Source organism: Pristis pectinata, chromosome 4 (genome assembly GCF_009764475.1).
Source record: "Pristis pectinata isolate sPriPec2 chromosome 4, sPriPec2.1.pri, whole genome shotgun sequence".
NCBI lineage: Eukaryota > Metazoa > Chordata > Chondrichthyes > Rhinopristiformes > Pristidae > Pristis > Pristis pectinata.
Genome location: NC_067408.1, coordinates 38,862,502 through 38,882,252, shown reverse-complemented (window position 1 = coordinate 38,882,252; position 19,751 = coordinate 38,862,502). Strand labels below are relative to the sequence as shown.

The 19,751-nt window shown below is 40.4% G+C and overlaps 1 protein-coding gene across 6 annotated transcripts in view; it reads left to right on the top strand.

The window, feature by feature from the left end:
- sh3pxd2b (SH3 and PX domains 2B) overlaps window positions 1-19,751 on the top strand; it is a 385,135-nt gene that overhangs the window by 284,129 nt on the left and 81,255 nt on the right. The gene's annotated exons all lie outside the window — the stretch shown is intronic.

Here is a 19,751-nt window from a genome sequence, read left to right as displayed (position 1 = left end):
TTACAACCTGTGCATCTGAATATTGGGAAGATCAAAGCCATTATTTTTGAACTCTGCCATCCCTGGCCCACCGACTCCATTCTTCTCTTTGAAGACTGGCTGTAACTTGACTGCCCAGGACCTTAGTATCTTATTGGATCTTGATACAAGCTCCTGACATTTCTACTCAGACACTAAGGCTGTTAACAGCTTTTTCTTTTCTTTTGTGGGTCACTGATCCAACCATTGGCTCATCTACTGCTGAAACCTTCATCCATGTTTTTGTTACTTCTAAACTCGGCTTTTCCTGGGTGCTTTTTCCACCTTCTGTAAACTTGAGCATGTCCAAAACTCTACTACCCAAATCCTAATTTGCATTATATTAATTTCATCCATTACCTGTGTGTTCGTTGACTATGTTGACATCGGGTCTGGCAATGCTTCAGTTTCAGATCAATCCATTGACTTCTCCTTTCCCTACTCCTATATCTTCATCCAAATGCATAATCGCTGATCCTTGTCCTCTCCCAGTTCTGGCCTCTGGCATGCCCCTGATTTTAGTCACTTTACAACTGGTGGATGTGTATCTAAGCTGTAGATGAGCCTTCAGGATGGTTGTGTGACTAATACAATATTGACAAGGAAGCAAAGAAAGTAAGTACGATATTATTGCCATATTTGCTTTTAATTTGAAAATGACCTCCCACACTTGGGTAAGTGTCTCTGGATGCCACATTCACTTGCACAGAAAAGGTCAAGAGATTTTACTCCATTGTACACACTGGTACTTTTAGTTGGATGGCAGAGAGTGAGAATTTTAACTGTGTCTGTGATTTTTAAGGAGAGCAGTTTTTGAGGAATTTTGCATGCTTTCAAAGAAAACTTGGTAAAACAGATTCAGTTGAAGGGTATGTTTGTGTCAATTGTGTACAATCATGGTTAAAAGGATTCAAACATTTTCACTCCATCCCTGCATCCAAAGCAAAAAGGTATGGAAAGTATATTTCACAAAGTTCATGTTCCTCTTTAATTGTTAATGACCATTGATGAACATTCAGTTTTTATTGCTGCTTGTAGCTAGTTGTATCTTTGCACATAATGGGGATAAAGGTTCTCTTGTGTCACTCCTGAGCAGCAGAACTTTTACCTCTTAATTCCCAGTATATTTGATGGCATACTTTCTCAATGAAATTGCAAAAGGGATAATATTAACTACCATAAACTGTAGGTAATCCAACTGAACAGATTAATGTTCTCAATTGGTTGACATTTGTTAAAGTTTGTCATCCAAAGTGCTAAATAGCATTAATATTGAAGCTGCCTTTATGTGAAATGGTTCCATATTAGTGTTTGTGGAAGCTGAGTGATGTTGTATTTAGGTATTTTAGGTTTATAGGTATATCATGTTGTAGCCTGCACTTTAAAACAAACTTTTATGGCAAATCATGAAGAACTGCTAAAGCCTGTTAAAATATGAGTAGAATTGATATTTAGTAAGCCATCGTAAAATAACATCAATAAATCCTTGAAAATATGAGATTTGGCATCCAGCGTTCAGTGATAGGACTTGTCTGAACATTTTCTGATTATGTTATTCTAGGCATGAAAGCTGTAAATCTCAATTCTATTGCATAGTGCAACACATTTACTATATTTTGTCATGAATTACTTAAAGCATAGATAAGCACTTCCAGAAATTTGCTGTGGCTCTTCTGTGTTTATAATGTGCATGCGCAAGGGGACTCTTGTTAGGTGGCATACAGTAGGTGTTTTGAATCCACATGCAAAATTCTTTCAATACAACAGAATTGAATACAATAACATTCTTTCAATAACTTACAATAGATTTAAAACAACAGCAGAGCTAGATAACATTGTGGTGGGATCACCGCACATTTGACACGTGTGATGTGAATATGGTCAAAGTGTTTTCCATGCTGTTGTACTCTGTACTCCATCCTGCTAGCTCTTCGATTTGAAGGATCAAAGTAATTTGACAAGTTTTGCATGGAAGCGAGGTCTTGTGGCAGAAGACTGAACCCGGGCTTAACTAGAGGGTCGATGGGAGTTGAAATGGAAAAAAGTTCAAAGATTCCATCATCTTTCACGTAGACTTTCCTTTGAGTAGTTTTCTAGGTGTTTGCTCCCATCCTTCCCCAGCTCTATTTCCCGAAAGTCACGATCACCTGTTCTGATCATCCTAGTGACTACCTGCAAAGAGCCCTGATCCAACTTATCCCTAATGCTAACAAACCAATCCTCTCCCAGCAATTCCCTCCCACAACCACAACTCTTTATCATCTCCCAGATAAATAAGAATTGGAGAATTCCATTCAAACTCTTGAGTCAACTCTACCATTGTATTAGATTGTGGCTCTTCTGTATTTAAATTTTGACCATCTTTTGCTCTATATTACTTGATCCCCCTGGCATAATAAAAGTCTGCTGATTGTTTTAAAGCACAAAATATTTTAAGTGTGGACTAGTATTATTCATAAATTTGAGGCAAATAATAGTTGTTGCTAACACGTTGTCAAAGTAGTTGTGGAGGGAATTTGAACTAAGGAATATCTGGAGGAAATTAAGGAAGGAGAAAAATAGAATTTGTGTTTTTGGATGTTTTCTTAAAGCAGTACTGCAACACATGAAATCAATTAAATGGTAATCCTACTTGTCAGCAATTTTTAAGAGCTACATTATTTAATTTACAATAGATTTAAAAAAAACAAGAGCAAGATAACATTGTGGTGGGATCTCTGGGAGCAATATGCAAATTTGACCTGTGTGATGTGAATATAGTCAAAGTGCTTTCTATGCTGTTGTATTTGAACTCCGTCCTACTAGCTCTTTGATTCGAGGGATCAAAGTTAACATGATGATGCACTGTTTACAAGCAAGTGGAAGATCTGAAAGTTTTGATTTCACTTCTGATTAGTTTCTCATGTTGTAAACATCAATATCCATGGTATATTTAGCAGGGAATTCCTTGTCCTTTTTATGACACTGGCCTTCAAATAGCTTCAGTCTGTTATATGAGAACCATGGAATAGGTTACATGAAACTGGAACGTTGCAACAAATTTGTGATTGGCTGATGTAATCCCTTCCACGGGAACTATGGGACATTAATAGGCACAAAATGATTCTTTCTTATGTCTCACTCTATGGATGCAGGCATTTACATAATCGTGGGGAATGATGCAAATGTCTCCTGAAATTCTCTAGTGTTAGATACATTTCACAATAAGTTGCAGAAGGTATAAACAGGAACCTTGTTGAAATGTGCATCTGGACAGAACAGTTAAATGGAAGCATAGGAAGAAGATGGATGGGTGGGTGAGAGGCATCTGTTTTTGTAACCAAAGACCTGTTTTTCCAATTGGAGAAATTGTCTACAGAATAGTGGTGGGTGTGGGGCAGATTTCCTGTGTGTCCTTAGTTACCATGAAATTGATCTTTTAAAGAAGATCTTGTATATTAAACGGTGGCTTTCACCTAAGGTACGTTACAGCCAATGAAGTAGCTTTGCGTTGCAATCACAGCTATAGTGTTGGAAACAAATTCCACATGGTACACATCACCATTCTCACAAGTGGCAACTAAATAAGTGACCAGATCATCTGGTTTTAATATTGGTTAAGAGAGAAATATGAACCTGCACATTAGAAGTCCACTGCTCTTAATCATAGAACACTGGGTTCTTTTACACTAACATTTGATTTGAAAGTTGACATCCTCGACAGTCCAGCACACCAAACGTTGTGCTGGAGTAGCTGAATAATTTTTGGTTCACAGCCACCTGCCTCAGAATGCTATCACTGAGCTAAGGTTGATACCTTGGTGAGTTTACCATTCAGTACAGCTGTTATAGGGCTCAAGGTAGTGCTGCTAGATTCTAGAGCTCTGAACACAATTGACCCATTAAATGAAGAGAAAATTTGTGTTGGATTTCTATCTGTTGGGAAAGTTGAGGTGTTCAAAATGAATATTTTTCATCCATTTGTACTATTTTTTTAAATTCAGTCCTCATGCTATTTTAAGTAACTTAAGTGGTATGCGTGATCATGTCTCGTAATCAGCATTAATTTCTCGTGGTTCCTCACGGCACTTCATAAAATTGCTAAAATATTTGTACAACATATGACTCGGCTGATAAGATCACTAAACACATCACATGGATCAGGAAAAAGTCAAGCAGATGAATAATGAGCAGACCTTGCAACTCCTTGAGCCTCAGTGTACTCGGAGCACACGTCCTACAAGCAAAGAAACTAATCACCAGATCATCTGTTTTTAGGTGAATGCTTTCAGATACCAGAACATTTGGAAGGTGGTCAGGGATATTCTTAAGTGTTTTGAAACTCTGACATGCTTGAGAGGGCAAACTGATTAATGCCTCATCCAAAAGATGTCCTTGACAGTATTGCATTTGTTCGCTGCACTGAAGTGCCAGTATTGATTAATGCCTAGAAACCCAATTGTAAGACTGTTTGTTTATTTTCATATTTATGCAATTGAGCAGTAACTTTACTTCCAGAGTGGAGCATGAAAGCAAAATCTTCCACTTCTCTTCACGTCACTCTAAACATTCACCGGGGCTCTTTTTGTTAGTCACTCTTGTCATTTGAATGCTATTTCAGCATAGGGTAGATAGGAACACTCCCTCCATGTGCACCCCCAACCCAATTTTTTTCTAGTTAAACAGCACCACCTATTACCAATAGCACTTCTACTATCCCTTTCTTCTGATGTTCCACCATTATGCTACCATGTGATCTGCTCTTCCAGGCTCCAGTGGCCTCTTTCTCCCACTTCTCTCATCCTGCACCTCCTGCCAGTCCTTGATCTAGATCTCAGTGTTCCCCCGCCCCAAGGATGACTTGTTTCTGCTCTGGTTTTGTGGGTTCTGAGGTGAGATGAGGCCAGTGCGAGGCCGGTGGTGTTGAAGGTGCCCGACCGGACATGCAAAAGGATAGTTTGTGAGAGGCAGCGTGCTTTTTGACAGGGTTTCTTTGTGATTCCTGTGCATGTTGAGGTTGTCAACACCATCTTGAGTGTTCCTCCTTCTCCATTTTGTATGTTCAGGGCTGGAGATTCCCAAGAGTTGGTGGGGATGTTCCATTTTTTTGCTAGGAATCTTTAAACATATGCTTGAATTCTTTTTTTTTCCCCCTTTGTCTATCTCGTAATCCCTTCCTGTGACAGGATTCTGGAAGTTTGATGTTGGATATGAAAACAACGTGATCTGCCCAACTGAGCCAACACAGTTTAACTGGGGCCTCAATGCTGGTGAAGTTGGCCCATTGTAAGGTCTATTCTTGTCAATGAGTTGGCAGTGTTTTGGAGCTTGGACAAACAGAAACACACAGGGCCTTGCAATGCCCATTATCAAAGCTGCTAGCCCACGTGGGCCTCTGGCTAACAAGCTCTTGAACACAGCCTGTGAAAGAAGGTTGAAATATTTTACAATATGAAAATATGCAACATTCATTCTTGCAACTGAATTTTTATGTGGGTGGCCAGCCCCCAAAACGGTTGTTGGCACTCTGTTTCTGTACCATTCTCAGACATCCTAATGGGTGCACTAGAACTTCTAGGCATGTGTGTTCAGGTCAGTGGAATGAGAATTGACCCCTGTTGTCATATTGCTATTGCTATTGCTAAATCAAAACTGAGACACTAAGTAATTAAGGTAACAAGAGACTGCAGATGCTGGAGTCTGGAGCAACAAACAATCTGCTGGAGGAACTCAGTGGGTCAAGCACATCTGTGTGAGGAAAGTAATTGTCAATCTTTTGAGTCAAAACCATCTATTAGGTCTCGTCCTGGCTCAACCAGCTGAGTTCTTACAACAGATTGCTTGTTTTACTAAATGATTATCAGTTTATTTTTAAATCTTCTGGGAGTGCTTGCTGTTCTTTTAATAGCACCATGATGTCTCTTGTATCTTCCAGAACAGTCCTATAATACCCAGGTTTACTGTCTAGACCCGAGCACAACACTTCTCAGAACGTAGAGGCCTTTTGGTGCCATAAAGTCAAATTAGGTGCTCAAATCTTGGAGAGGGATTTGAATCTAAACTTCTGGCTCGAGAGACAAATAACCTGGCAGCAATCTTCCTACATTTTGCTATTGCTTGGAAGGAGGTGTTGTATAATGCAGATATTTTTTAAATATACGGCATAAAAGACATAGCTGAAGTAAATAATAGTCTCTTGTCTACAGCTGAGCAGCAGTAATTGTAACATAGCTGGAAGGCATGAAAATTTATTCCTTCATCTTTACCTTTATCTATAATTGTTTAATTCAAAATCTGTACTGTTAGTAAACACCTCTTTAGAGGAAATGTCAATCAAGTATCATTTGTGGTTGCCAGTAATACTGTTGTTCCTCACTTTCTCCTTTTATGACAAACTGTGTCAGTCTGTTTATTGGTCCTTGCGGATTGCAGATTGCAGAGAGGAGAGTGCTGATTGATGATTTTTTTTTACACAATATCATGGAAGATAAGTCATTGCATTATTACTCAGGATCCATTTCGTGATGGTCTTTTAAATGCCCTGTTAACTGAATAGCTTGCTAGGCCATTTATTTCATTAATATTGCATTCAAAAAGAGAAGGAATAAAACTGGACAGATCACCTGGCATTGCCTAGGCACCGAATTTGGACACACAACAAAGTTGGTCCCAGCCCAGTCGACCTAGGCGAGTTTCCTCACAAACATCTGGGGATTGGTGTCTAAATTGGGAGAGATGTCCCACAGATTAGCCAACAACAGTCAGATGTGGTCATACTCACAGAATCGTACCCTACAGACAATCTGCCAGATTCCTCCTTCACTGGCCCTAGATGATTTCTGATCTACAAGTGGACAGGCCCACAAAATGTGGCGACAGAGTGGTATGCAGACAGTAGCCTTTGGAATCCTAAACGTTGACTCCAAACCCTAGGAAGTCTCATGGCATCGAGTAAAACATCGACAAGGAAACTTTCTTGTGATGATCACTGCCTGTGCTTCCTCAGCTGTATTATTGACCTCGCCTTCACCGATTTACCCGTGGAAGGTTCACCTGTCCATGAAAGCATTTGTAGTAGTGACCACTGCAGGTTCCTTGTGAAGAGACAATCCTGTCTTCACACTGAGAATGCTCTCCATCGTGCTGTGTGGTGCTATAAGTAAGCTAAATGGGACGGACTCAGAACAGATCTTGTAGCTTGAAACTGGTCATCCATGAAGTGCTGTGTACCATTAGCAGCAGCAGAAATGTATGTAACCATAATCTGCGACCTCATGGCCTGGCATATCCATCACTTTAGCCAAGTCTCTTCACAAACCTCCCTGTTGGGAGCAGCACCAGGCCTACCTAAAAATGGTGAAGTTCCAGCCTAGTGACATTGCAATACATGTCCACTAAACAGCAAAGATGACAAAGCAATAGACATAGCTAGGCTCCAAGAACGTCCCCATCCTCAGCAATGTCAGTGCCCAATAAATGAGTGCTCAAGAACAGGCCGAACCAAGTTCAATGAGAAGTGCTGGATAGATAGTCCATCTTGGCTTCCTCATGCGATGCCGACCATTGAAGAATCCGGTCTCCATCGCGGCTCTTGAACTCAATTCCCCCAACTAGTGAAGGCCAGCACACCATACGCCACCTTAACCATGCTATCAACTTGCGCAGCAACTTTTAGGGATCTATGGACTTGGACCCAAAGATCCCTCTGTTCCTCTACACTGCTCAGAATCCTGCCATTAACCTTGTGCTCTGCTTTCATATTTGTTTCTCCAAAGTGTATCACTTCACACTTTTCCAGACTGAACATCTGCCACTTCTCTGCCCAACTCTGCATCCTGTCTATGTCCTGTTGTAACCTATGACAACCTTCTACACTATCCACAATCCCTCCAACCTTTGTGTCACCTGTATACTTAGTAACCCATCCCCCACTTCCTCATCCAAGTCATTTATAAAAATCACAAAGAGTAGGGGTCCCAGAACAGATCCCTGCGGAACACCACTAGTCACCGACCTCCAGGCAAGATATTCTCCATCTACTACCACCCTCTGCCTTCTGTGGGCAAGCCAATTCTGAATTCACGCAGCCAAGTCTCCATGGATCCCATGCCTCGTGACTTTCTGGATGAACCTACCATGGAGAACCTTGTCAAATGCTTTACTAAAGTCCAGATACACCACATCCACCACTCTACCTTCATCTATTTGTTTTGTCACCTCCTCAAAACTCAATTAGGCTCTTGAAGCACAACCTTCCCCTCACAAAGCTATGGTGAAATATCCCTAATAAGACTATGCTTCTCCAAATGCTCATAAATCCTGTTCCTAAGAATCCTCTCCAATAGCTTGCCTACCTCTGAAGTAAGACTCACTGGTCTGTAATTCCCAGGATTATCCCTATTACCTTTCTTGAACAAAGGAACAACATTAGCCATCGTCCAATTCTCTGGTACCACACCTGTGGCCAGGGGGGATGCAAACATCAATGTCAATGCCCCAACAATCTCTTCCCTCACTTCCCGTAGTAACCTGGGGTATGTCCCTTCTGGACCCTGGGACTTATCTATCCTAATGTTTTTCAGAAGCTCCAACACCACCTTGTTCTTAACCTCAACATGCTCCAGGACATTGGCCTGTTCTACACTGACCTCACATTCGTTAAAGTCCCTCTCCCTACTGAACACTGAAACAAAGTATTCATTAAGGACCTTCCCTACCTTCTCCACCTCCAGGCACATGCTTCCCCCTTTATCCCTGAGTGGTCCTGCCCTCACTCTGGTCATCCTCCCGTTACTCGCATACATGCAGGATGCCTTGGGGTTTTCCTTAATTCCCCTTAATGTCCCCTTCCAGCTCTCCTAAGTCCGTTCTTAAGTTCCTTCCTGGCTACCTTATAATTCTCAAGAGCCCTGTCTGATTTTTGCTTCCTAAACCTTAAGTATGCTTCCTCTTTCCTCTTGACTAAATATTTCACCTCTCTTGTCAACCATGGTTCCTTTACCCTACCATCCTTTCCCTGTCTCAGTGGGACAAACTTATCCAAAACTCCATGCAAATGTTCGCTAAACAGCCTCCACATTTCTTCTGTGCACTTCCCGGAGAACATCTGTTCCCAACTTATACTCCCAAGATCCTGTCTAATACCGTCATAATTAGCCCTCCCCCAGTTGAGAACTTCCCCATGTCATCTGCTCCTATCCCTCTCCGTGAATATGCGAAAGGTCAGGGAATTGTGGCTGATTTCCTCCAAATCGTTTAAGCACCAAAGATCCTGGGAAGTGGACAAGATGGGGTCCTAGGTACAGTCAAAAGTTAATTCCCTTTTGCCAGCTACCTGCTGCCAGTGCCAGTTAAGGAGATGCTTGGAATTTTGGTAGTTAACACTTGATGTCCTCTTCTAACAATGACCAGCTGATATAAAGGTCTATCACCTCTTGCTGCTGCTGCAAATCTGGTCAAGTTTTGAGACACTTTGGGAGAATTTCAGGGACATTTTTGTGAAGACTTCACCAGCACCCTTGGCAATTATTCCAGAAGTTCTCAGAGAACTTCACCTGAAAAATGTTTTTGCTGTGCTATTCTAAATGTCATCTTACAAGAGTCACCAGGGGAAAGGCAAAGCTTTGTCATCAGCATCTTGCCGGGGTTGCCCTTGGTCTAGAAGAAGGGGAGACGGAGGACTGGAAGAGTGGCTGTGGATACATGGTGATGTGTTGTGTGTTCCATGGTTTGGCCACGGAAAGGGTGTCACCATCAACATCTATACCAGAGGATCAAACTTGGGAGCCACAGATAGTGATAGGAATAGTGGTAGAGTGCAGTCCCTCCACCACCTCCCTTGTCCAACCATCTCCCTAATGTGGTTGTTGGACATCCTTTCTCCATTTTGCCCTCAAGAATCTGACCGTCTTGTCTAAGCCATCCTATATGCCATCCTGCCGTCTTCATACTTTCAGTGGAAGTGGTTGCAAGGAGCCCACAAGTGCCGTTGCATGAAAATTGAGTTGCATCAGCATTTCCCATACCTGTCAGTGTCTTGGTGTAAGCACTTCAAGGCAAGTTCAAATTGTGGTAATTGGCCATTGGTACCAAAATTGGCTGACTTAAGCTAGACTTTTAAATTATTTTGTCTCACTGGGACAGGATCCATTTGAAGCTTGTAGTCACTTTTACTAAAATACTTCCTTTCATACCACTCCATGCACGGAAACACCTTTCAAATCCTGTTTTACTTTCTTTCTGAGGAGAATTTGTTCAATTATTAATCTGCCAAGTCGACTTTTCAGGAGTAGAAAACTGCATTGTTCACAGAGGCTTTGAGTTACCCACAGGAACCAACTGTTTCAATCAGCAGAACTCCTTACAACTTTTAGGAGGCAGAAGTTCTGAGTGGATTTTATTCCAGCTCTTTGTTTAATTTTGTTTCCCCTGCCGGTTTCCCAACTTGGCCACAAATGTTCCTGTTTGTACGACTGCTTTCCCTTTGAAGATAGTGTCCAGTCATACTTTGAGTGACGTTGCTTCATTTGCTCAGTTTACCAGACAAAGCCCTGATTAACTACAATGTTATGAACCTCCTGAGAGCAGTGCAGCAATGAACTTTGTTTCAACAATGGGTACCAAGCCTCATTTGATACCACAGAGCATGCCTTCATTTCAGAGCTGTAATTCTCAAATGTTGTGATGTACTGTTCGATTATGGTGCTTCAGTTTCTCATTCTGTTAAACCAGCTACAATGTTTTAAGATGTATATCCAAACAACAATATAATTTCTGCTTTTGTTATTGTGCTGTTTGGAATCAGATTAACTAACCTAGTTACGTGTATTGCAGTGAGTATTTCCATTTCACCCTGTTGAAGGATTAATTTGTGTCCAAATACGAAATACTGCATTTGCTAGAAATCTGAAATTAAAACCGAAATAGCTGAAAATACTCAGCGGGTCTATGGAGAGGAAAGCAGAGTTAATGTTTCAGGTCAATGACCTTTCTGCAAATTGACTTGTGTGTTGACAGATAAAGAAAGTATTTAGAAATATTTTCCAAAATGTATACCTACTTCAGCAGAAGAGATAAATGAGGGTAGCATTTGTGCTGGAGAAATCAAGGCGCATTTGTGTAAATTGTGTACAACATAAAGGAAAATGTATATCAGTGAGTACTTTCATATAGCATGTACTTCAAGTGTTTGCTGCGTTGCTAAAATACCAAGTAGATTTTTGAAATGTTTGGGATTAAATTGATCACATTCCAGTCTTTCATTCACTACATTACATTTTCCATTCTCTTGCTCTGTTGAGCATGCTGTTATCAGCGGCAGCATCTTCAACATGACAATCCCGCAATACAGACTTAAGCAGCAAGGACCTCCGTGATGGTGAAGTTGTGCCTCTTAATGGACGGAATTCACACTGCCAATCAAGTACATTGAGCAGGCCATGTTGTTTGCCTGTCTGGCACCAAAACTGAAACACAGACTCTTCTTCCCACGACAGAGCTTGGAATACTTACCAGGTGGACAGGGGAAAAGATTCTAGGATGTGTTCAGAGTCTCCTGCGAATCCTGGTCCTACTCAGAGAAAGAACGTTTGGATGGTGCTGAGAACCATGCATCAGGAGTACACAGAGGCCCTGCGGAAGGAGTGGACCATATCACAAACAACTCACCTCCTCACCTCAACAGCCACAAACTGCCTCATCTGCAGCAGAGTCTGTAATTTCTACATTGGCATCATTAGCCACCTTCGAACCTGCAGAATTGTAGAGGAATTAAGCCATCTCCTCAATCCCAAGGGACTACTGAAGAAGAAGAAAATAAAGAAGAAAATAATAGTGAAGTAGATTTTATTGAATTTAAGAGTGTTTACATAATCAGTGGCATAGCCAATGACACATTATGCTCGGGATACCTAATGGAATTGGTTGAAGCTGTGAGTAGAAAGAGCTCTTGAATAAATCAACCTGCAATTGACCCACAGAATATGGAGCCTAACCTGACAAACCGCACCTATACTAAATGGCCATTTGCAGCACTGTGCAATCTAATTGGATTCATTGTGCTTTACTTTACTTTAATCGTAAAGGTGGTTGAAGAGGTCATACCATAGTATGGTCATAAGAGGTACTTATTGCTGGCAGATGGGTCCATGTAGGTCTGGCTTGACCTCTGCATGGTTCAACTTGTCTCTGACTTCTGCAGCTGCACGTTGAACCACAGAGGGCAGAGGTGAATTGGAGGTCAGATACCAGTGCATTGGACTCCTGCTCCACCACTGGACCCGACATTGAAACCAGTGGAAGAGGACTAGTGTGTTGAGCTGAGGGGTTGGATGAAAGCATCTGGCTCTTCAGCTTTACACTGGCACAGAGAGCATAACTCTATTCATTTGAATGGGCCTTCATTAAACATGCAAATGCAGGTAAATAGCTTATTTATTTTTCTTTTATTTTACTCTGTTTTTAATTAACTTCTAAGTAAATTTATAAATTTTATTTTGAGTCTTTTAAAAAAAATTATTTAAATCTCTTTGCACGATCTCTTAATACAATCAGCCCATCATGTGCTGCATCATCCAACAACATAAACACTGGAATAGCAAGAGGTCCAGTGTGGCACACAACAGCAGTCAAATTTTTACCTCTGCCCCCTAATTTCTGTATAAAGTCCAATTCTTAGGGAGTTTGAACAAAGCAGAAGCACTGCAATGTAAGACGTCAATCTAATGAGGCACAGAAAGAAACAAATGTATTGACAATAAATTAAATGTATGTATGAGTGTAGCTGGCATCTGCTTAAGGGCCTTAAAATCATTTTCATCCATCTTAAATTGCACATCGAGCTTTTCTGTAAACCATTCTTTTGTTTAAACAAATGTTCATGTCTTAAAGGTCCCAATCTGTACAGAAGAAGTATTACCAGATAAAATAAAAGCTTTTCCCTGCTTATATACCATACTTATTTCTTTTACCATTAATTAGGGTACCTAGACATACCTTCGTAGATACTATACTTCAGAAATTTGATTCCATCAGCTTCAGTAGAACCAAATTTTGGAAGCAAAATACCTATGGCCTCTTCTATTATATGAATAGATCACATGTGTCTTGCAAACTAATAGTGACTTCAATATTATGTAATAAATCCTTGACAAAATGTCGGGGTTCTGTTAATTTGATTACAGTGCAGAATTTCACTTTCAAAATTGATATCCCTAGCCATGTATCCCATGCAATATGTTTTAATTGACCTTTGGCAGAACTTTAATTGAGTTCTCAAGAGAGCAGAACAATGTGTGGTTAGTTGTTTTTGACCAGTTCTGTATCATAGTTTTAACTTATAAAGGGGGCAAGAAGTGGGGAATTTAACTGACTGTTCATTTTCCATTGCTCTGCAAAATAGCATCTCTTGCTATACTGAAGCTTATTCTTGCATCATTACACTTTACTTATAAGACACAATAGTCTCAAAATATGGCTCTGTTGCACCTGTTGTCTGGACACAATTGATGCTCAGATGGGTCCAAAGTGGCATCCAATTAATATGCAAGTTTATAGCACACTGCAGTCACCATATTGGGATGGTCCTGTACAAATTACACCTTAATGTTGCACATAATTATATGCACAACGCATCTAAGAGACCTAGTATTTGCAGCAGGAAGGGCAATACCAGCTTTGTTGCACAAGGTGGTATGATTTACTTGTAGGTTAGCTGTTGAAGGAATATTGGTTTAGCTAAGGTGCCATTTTGTATTTGCAGGCCTTATGATAGTTTGTGAAGTCTACAGAGAATGATGTGACAGAAGGAAGTATTGTGAGCTTTCAATGCTTCAGCAAAGGCTGTTGTGCCCAGATGTTGGGGTGGGGGAGAGTGGGGTCAGCATTTGGTTACCATTCCTCTAGAAGTTCAGCATGAAAGGGGCAATGAGGATAGAAGAGCAACCTATTTGATGTGGAGGAGGAGGAAGGTGCTCAGCAAGAGGCTACACCTGGCAAGGGTGTTTAAGGAATAGTTCTCTCTGCACCTCAGTGGTTAACAATGCATCAAGGGCCTCTCATTTAGCAAGGAGATACAAGCAGAAATGTGCCACGTGCTGCAGCCACATCAGTGAAAACTGAGAGGGCCTGAAATGAAGTCTGTATGTCTGTTAATGTCAAAATAGCCAGTGATGTTTACGCTGCTGTATTCTTCCAGGTAGAGTAGAAGACATTGCAACAATTCATTTTTTGCATTGCACAGTAGTGTAGTGGTTAGCGTAATGCTATTACAGTGCCAGTGACCCGGGTTCAATTCCCGTCACTGTCTGTAAGGAGTTTGTATGTTCTCCCTGTGTCTGAGTGGGTTTCCTCCGGGTTCTCCGGTTTCCTCTCATATTCCAAAGATGTACTGGTTAGGAGTTGTGGGCATGCGATGTCGGCACCGGAAGAGTGGCAACACTTGCGGGCTGCCCCCAGAACACTCAACGCAAAAGGATGTATTTCACTGTGCGTTTCGATGTACATGTGACTAATGAAGATATCTTGTACTGCGTCAAGGAGGTCACAGAGACTCTTTGCCCTTAGATGGCCTGAATTTACCCCACTCTTCCTTGGAGACAGGAAGCACACAGATTCAAGGGAATTGTGGGCTTCTCAGTGGCGCTGCATGCCACTGTAAACACACATTTTATTTTAAGGGTGCTACATTTGAACTTGATGCATGCAATCTCAAGGGGTTTCACCTTCTGACTGTGCAGGTAACATGCACTCATTTCCAATGAAAGTCAATGTGTTCTTGAAGCACCAGGCCAAAATAAATGCAACCACTCAACCCACTGACTATCTGGCTGTTAACATGAAAGTGCAATCTACTGAGATGAGGTTAATATGTACAGTGAATCCTATGCTGTCACCTGCAGCCTGATGGAACAGACCATTGACATCCTACAGCAATAATAAATAACTGCCCTGAGTGTTCTGGGGGAACCTTGGCACAGACTATGAAGTATAGCTTGTGTTTCCTGGTGATTCCCCTTGCCAAAGGAAGAGGATCCTGTGGTGAGAAGCTAAAACGGTCAAGAGTTTGATTGCCCTTGACCGAAATGTTAACACACACTCGCTCCACAGAGCCTACCCAACCAGATGAGTACTTCCTGTATTGTTTTTATTTCAGATCTCCAGCATCTGTGGGGTTTGATTTTTATTTGCATTTTAAAGAGCATGTTTAGGTCTGGCTGGATCCTGAAGGCATGATAATGAGCAGGCAGCACCAGTTTCGTGATTGCCTGCACCAAGTTAAACAAGCATGGGTTAATTCTGCATCATGATGCAGTGCATGTCTACGACCAATTCAGCCCCAAAGGAGTATTTAAAATTAGGTTTACTGTTTACTCTTGGTGATAGTGCAGTGCTGGCAGTTTTTGTTGATAATCACTTTAAGATTGATTGCTTTGTTACTCTTCTGGCTGCTTTGAGAAGCACTAATAGTATGGTGTGGGCTTAGCTTATATACAGAATTTTGATTCCCATAAGTACATGAAGTTTTCAACATTTGAGAAAGTGCACTGCAAATTGAAGCCCAAGGACAAATGCTTAGAAGTGAAACACCCAGAGTTATAGATGTGCATAGAGAGTCTGCCAGGATGTACCTTAGATGACTCAGAGTGAATGTCCTTTGAAATGGACTGGATTTGTATTCAATGCACTGCTCCTCCACCCTCTGACCAGACAATTAATGTAATGCAATGTCATGCTTTTGGTTCAAATTCATCAGTAAAAGCTTTATGACATTATGTGCTTCCTCTGTCTGGTGCATCTCAGCAGTTTCCTAATAGCTGAGGTCACAAAGGTGGCAGGACATAGATTTATACTTGAAATGCTTGTCTAGAAGGAAGCATAAATTAACACTGGCTTACACTGTACTAATAATTGTACCAATGATCCTTGTGTTGCTTTGCATGCATTCTTCTATGCCTGGCCAACTAATCTTTATTAAGAGATGTATTTTATAAATGGTAGATGAAAGACGTGCCATGGGTAAAGTTCAGTGATAGGCTTATGTCCAATCCAAGGGTCTCACACCAAGGATTGTATGGCCTAGAATCTGCAAACTCGAAGCATTTCTAAATCATTTATAAAAATCATTTAGTGTTGAATAATGTTATCCAAATGATTAGAATTCAAGTTCTTGGACATTATGACAGCAGACCTCAATCTTTTTAATTTAGTTTACCTCACCCTGAATATCACTAAGCACAACCTTTTATTTTAGGGTTTAAGTCTACCCATTCAGCCAAATGCTGTGTTACTTTGAATGAAGGACAGAGTGGTAATGAGGTTTTTTTAAATTTCAAAAATATACTTTATTCACAATATGTACAGTAAATGCCTTTCTCTCCATACATTCTGCTATTCAAAACATTCCCCTACAATGCATCAAGACCACTTATGTTCAAACAATGCATCCATGAGGCATTTGTGAGACTGCTACATGGCCCAGCCCCTCAGTATCCAGTGGCAGCAGGTCCTTCTCCACAAAGCCTTTGTGGTGAATGCACCAAACTTCAGTGTGTCCCTCAGCATGTACTTGGATCGTGTCAGTCAGCATCATTTGTTTGCCTTTTTCAAAATGTATTCAATGTCAGAAGGGTGGAAAGAGGTGGCATGGGTCCATTGAAAGCACATTTTATCTATGGTGAAATAATTGTTTTGCTGCAAAATGCTAATTCATTAACATTTTGATTTAAACCACATGCAATGCAAGAATCAGGTAATTTGATTGTGATAGTGAAATAAAGGCACCAGTTTTTTTGCGAAAACTGGGACCTGAAGGGTAATTCGCAAATGAAACTTGAATTTTTGCCAAAAAATTGTGGTGATATTGCCAGCAGTAACTTACATTGGTTTTCTTGTTTGCATATGCCAGACACAAGTGAAAGAATTTATAAGTATTCATGGCCTGTGGAGAGCCAGGTTTTTGCTTTTAGAGCCTCTTTATGAATGAAAATTAAAGTGTGCATCCATCAAACCTCCGTTCTCTACATTAGGCAGGGCCATAATTCACTTTGGGCATATCATGTGTAAGGAATTGCAATCAGGAAAGATTATCATTCTCATCATTCATTTTGATGCTGTAATACGGTGTTCAGAGCTATAGGAAGCACAGCATTGCGTAAAGGTGCAAAATAGCTGCTTAAAAAAAAATCAACATGGAACACCAGGGAGATATGATTTGGGCCTGGATAATTTTCTGGCTGTAAATTCACTGAATATTTTAGGACCACTGTAAGTGCTTTAAAAAAAATTGCAGTTTCTGGACTTTGCATGAAAATGGAGATATGTTGAAAACATGCAGAAGTTTTTATTTAAATTAGCCCCGTTCCCTGGTGTCTAGAAATATTTGAATTAATATAATTGCATGTCACCTTGCCTATTGAAATGTTTTGAAATATTTTATAGGTCAAGCTATCTTTTTTTTTCCATATATTGCTAGATGTCTCCTTGAAGGTGATATTTATGCAGTCATCTTGGGTAGTTCAGATTGACCAAAAAGTAATTATTATCAATGTTATTGCTAATTTGAAATTTGCCATCAATGGCATTTTGTGCTCCTTGTTTTCTCTGCATAGAATCAGTTGTGCACATTCACTTCCTTAAGTGTATTTTGTTCATATGGAGATGTTTTGGTTCAAAAACTGTACTGCAGCACATGAGAAAAATGGTTGGGCTAGAATTTCTAGCTCACTGTCTTCAAATGAAGAATCTATTCACAACTTGGAGATCCTCCTTTGATATTATTGCATTGACTGAATGATTTGCAAATGGAATTTATAATCATCATCTTGTAAATCATAACCTCAGAAAAGGGAGAGAAAGAAAAAGGAGCAAATCAATGGCTGAACCACTTCAGGGGTGTATATATAGTAATAAAAAGTAAGGAAGCTTTTTGTTGACAGCTCCCAGCTACTGAAAAGGAAAGCAACTAGAAGTTGTGCAAACCAAGATCAGGTGCAAGGTAAGTACTGCTGTGACACTAACCTGTTATATTGACCATTTCATACTGGGGATGAATTGCATTTGCTTTTACATTCCCACACGAACGCATCTGCAAGAAGCAATGAGTATAAAATTAGAAAAATAGATCAAACCCATCACTTGATACAATCCAAAGACAATTCCTGACTTATTAAATAAGCATGCCCAGGGATCTAATTGAAAATTACACAATTCTGGCAAGGCTAGGCAAACTGGATGCCGATGGGCGTTACCCCTTGTTGGGGTGTCCAGAATGAGGGGTCACACTCTGGTTACAGAGCAAAAGATTTAGGACTGTGATGATGAGAAATTTCTTCACTTGCAGGGGAGTGAACCTGTGGGAATTTGTTACCAAATAGGCCTGCAGTGGCCAAATATACTTAAGAAGGAGATGGATACATTTCTAGGAGCAAAAGGCATCAAGCAGTATGGTGGGAGCAAGAGAAAATGGCATTGAGATAGATGATCAACCACGAGATATTGAATAGTGGAACAGACTCAAAGGTCTGTGTGGCCTACTCCCGCTCCGATTTTCTGTGTACCTTTGTGCCAACTAGGGCTAGTGTTAAGTCGAGGGGCTACATACAAAGAACTCAAGACATTACTAAAAACCCTTTAGAATCAAGTAGTAGAGTAAGAAGTTCGATACACCCACATCTAATCTCCAGCACATTCTGTACTTCTGCACTACACAAGGCCACGCTGAACAGGATGGGGGTGCTCTTGTTCAGCAACTGAATTACCCTGATGGCTTGAATTACTTGTGTTCGCTGAAACAATTTAAAGTATTTATGTATTTTTGCAGTTAATTTAATAACTTTTTAACATTCTTAATTCTTTGAAATGTTTGTATGATTTTTCATAGCTTTGAATTCCCAGAGACATTCAGAATATAAAATAGATTTGACAGTTTTGACAGACAGCAAAGCTGGGTTTGCCATCTGTCAAAGGTTATCTCAGACGTTTAGTGCCAGGACTTGTTCTGACCCAGCCAGATGAGCAGATATCATTCAAAGTCCTGGTACTACACAGGGCCTCATTCAACAGGACAAAGGTTGTTCAGAAATTCATGCATTATTAAGTAAATGAGACAATTAAACAGACTTGGGAACAAGTTCAGGTGATGGGTTGCATTCAGCAAAATACATACTTCCCACAGAGAAAAATTGCAGGTATCATTTTATTAAAACAGACCACAGAAGTGTAAATAGATGAAATCTGATGGATTCATTTGTAGATCTGTCTGGTAAATCCCTTTGCTTTATAGTGAAAAACGCTGTGACTTAAGAAACCTTATACCAAAGTGAGCGCACTGAAGGGGAACCAGTTATTGGCCTTCGTAGCCAAGACTTTACTGATTTTTTTAACAGATGAATGAACTCTGCCTGACACAACAGAAATTGAATGAAGTGTGACTAATGAATTAGCAACAGTTCATTTAGCAAATCCAGGTTCATCTGGGATCTCTTTCTTCCTGTTAGATTTTTAAAGGTGCAATCTACTTTTTATGTGGGGTGGCATGAAATTTGACTGTGGTAAAAACATCATGTATGCTATTTCAAGTTTATTTCAATGAGCGATTTGTGGTCCATTTAGTGAGTTTAGATGGGCAAAGACATAAGCCTGGTTTTCTTTGATCTCTGCTGCTCTTAAGGTTTTCTATTTCCACTGCTGTTTGCTCTTGTGTCAAATTAAGTACTGGCTGTAAGACGTGTGCATATCAATCTTGTTACAGTGTCACA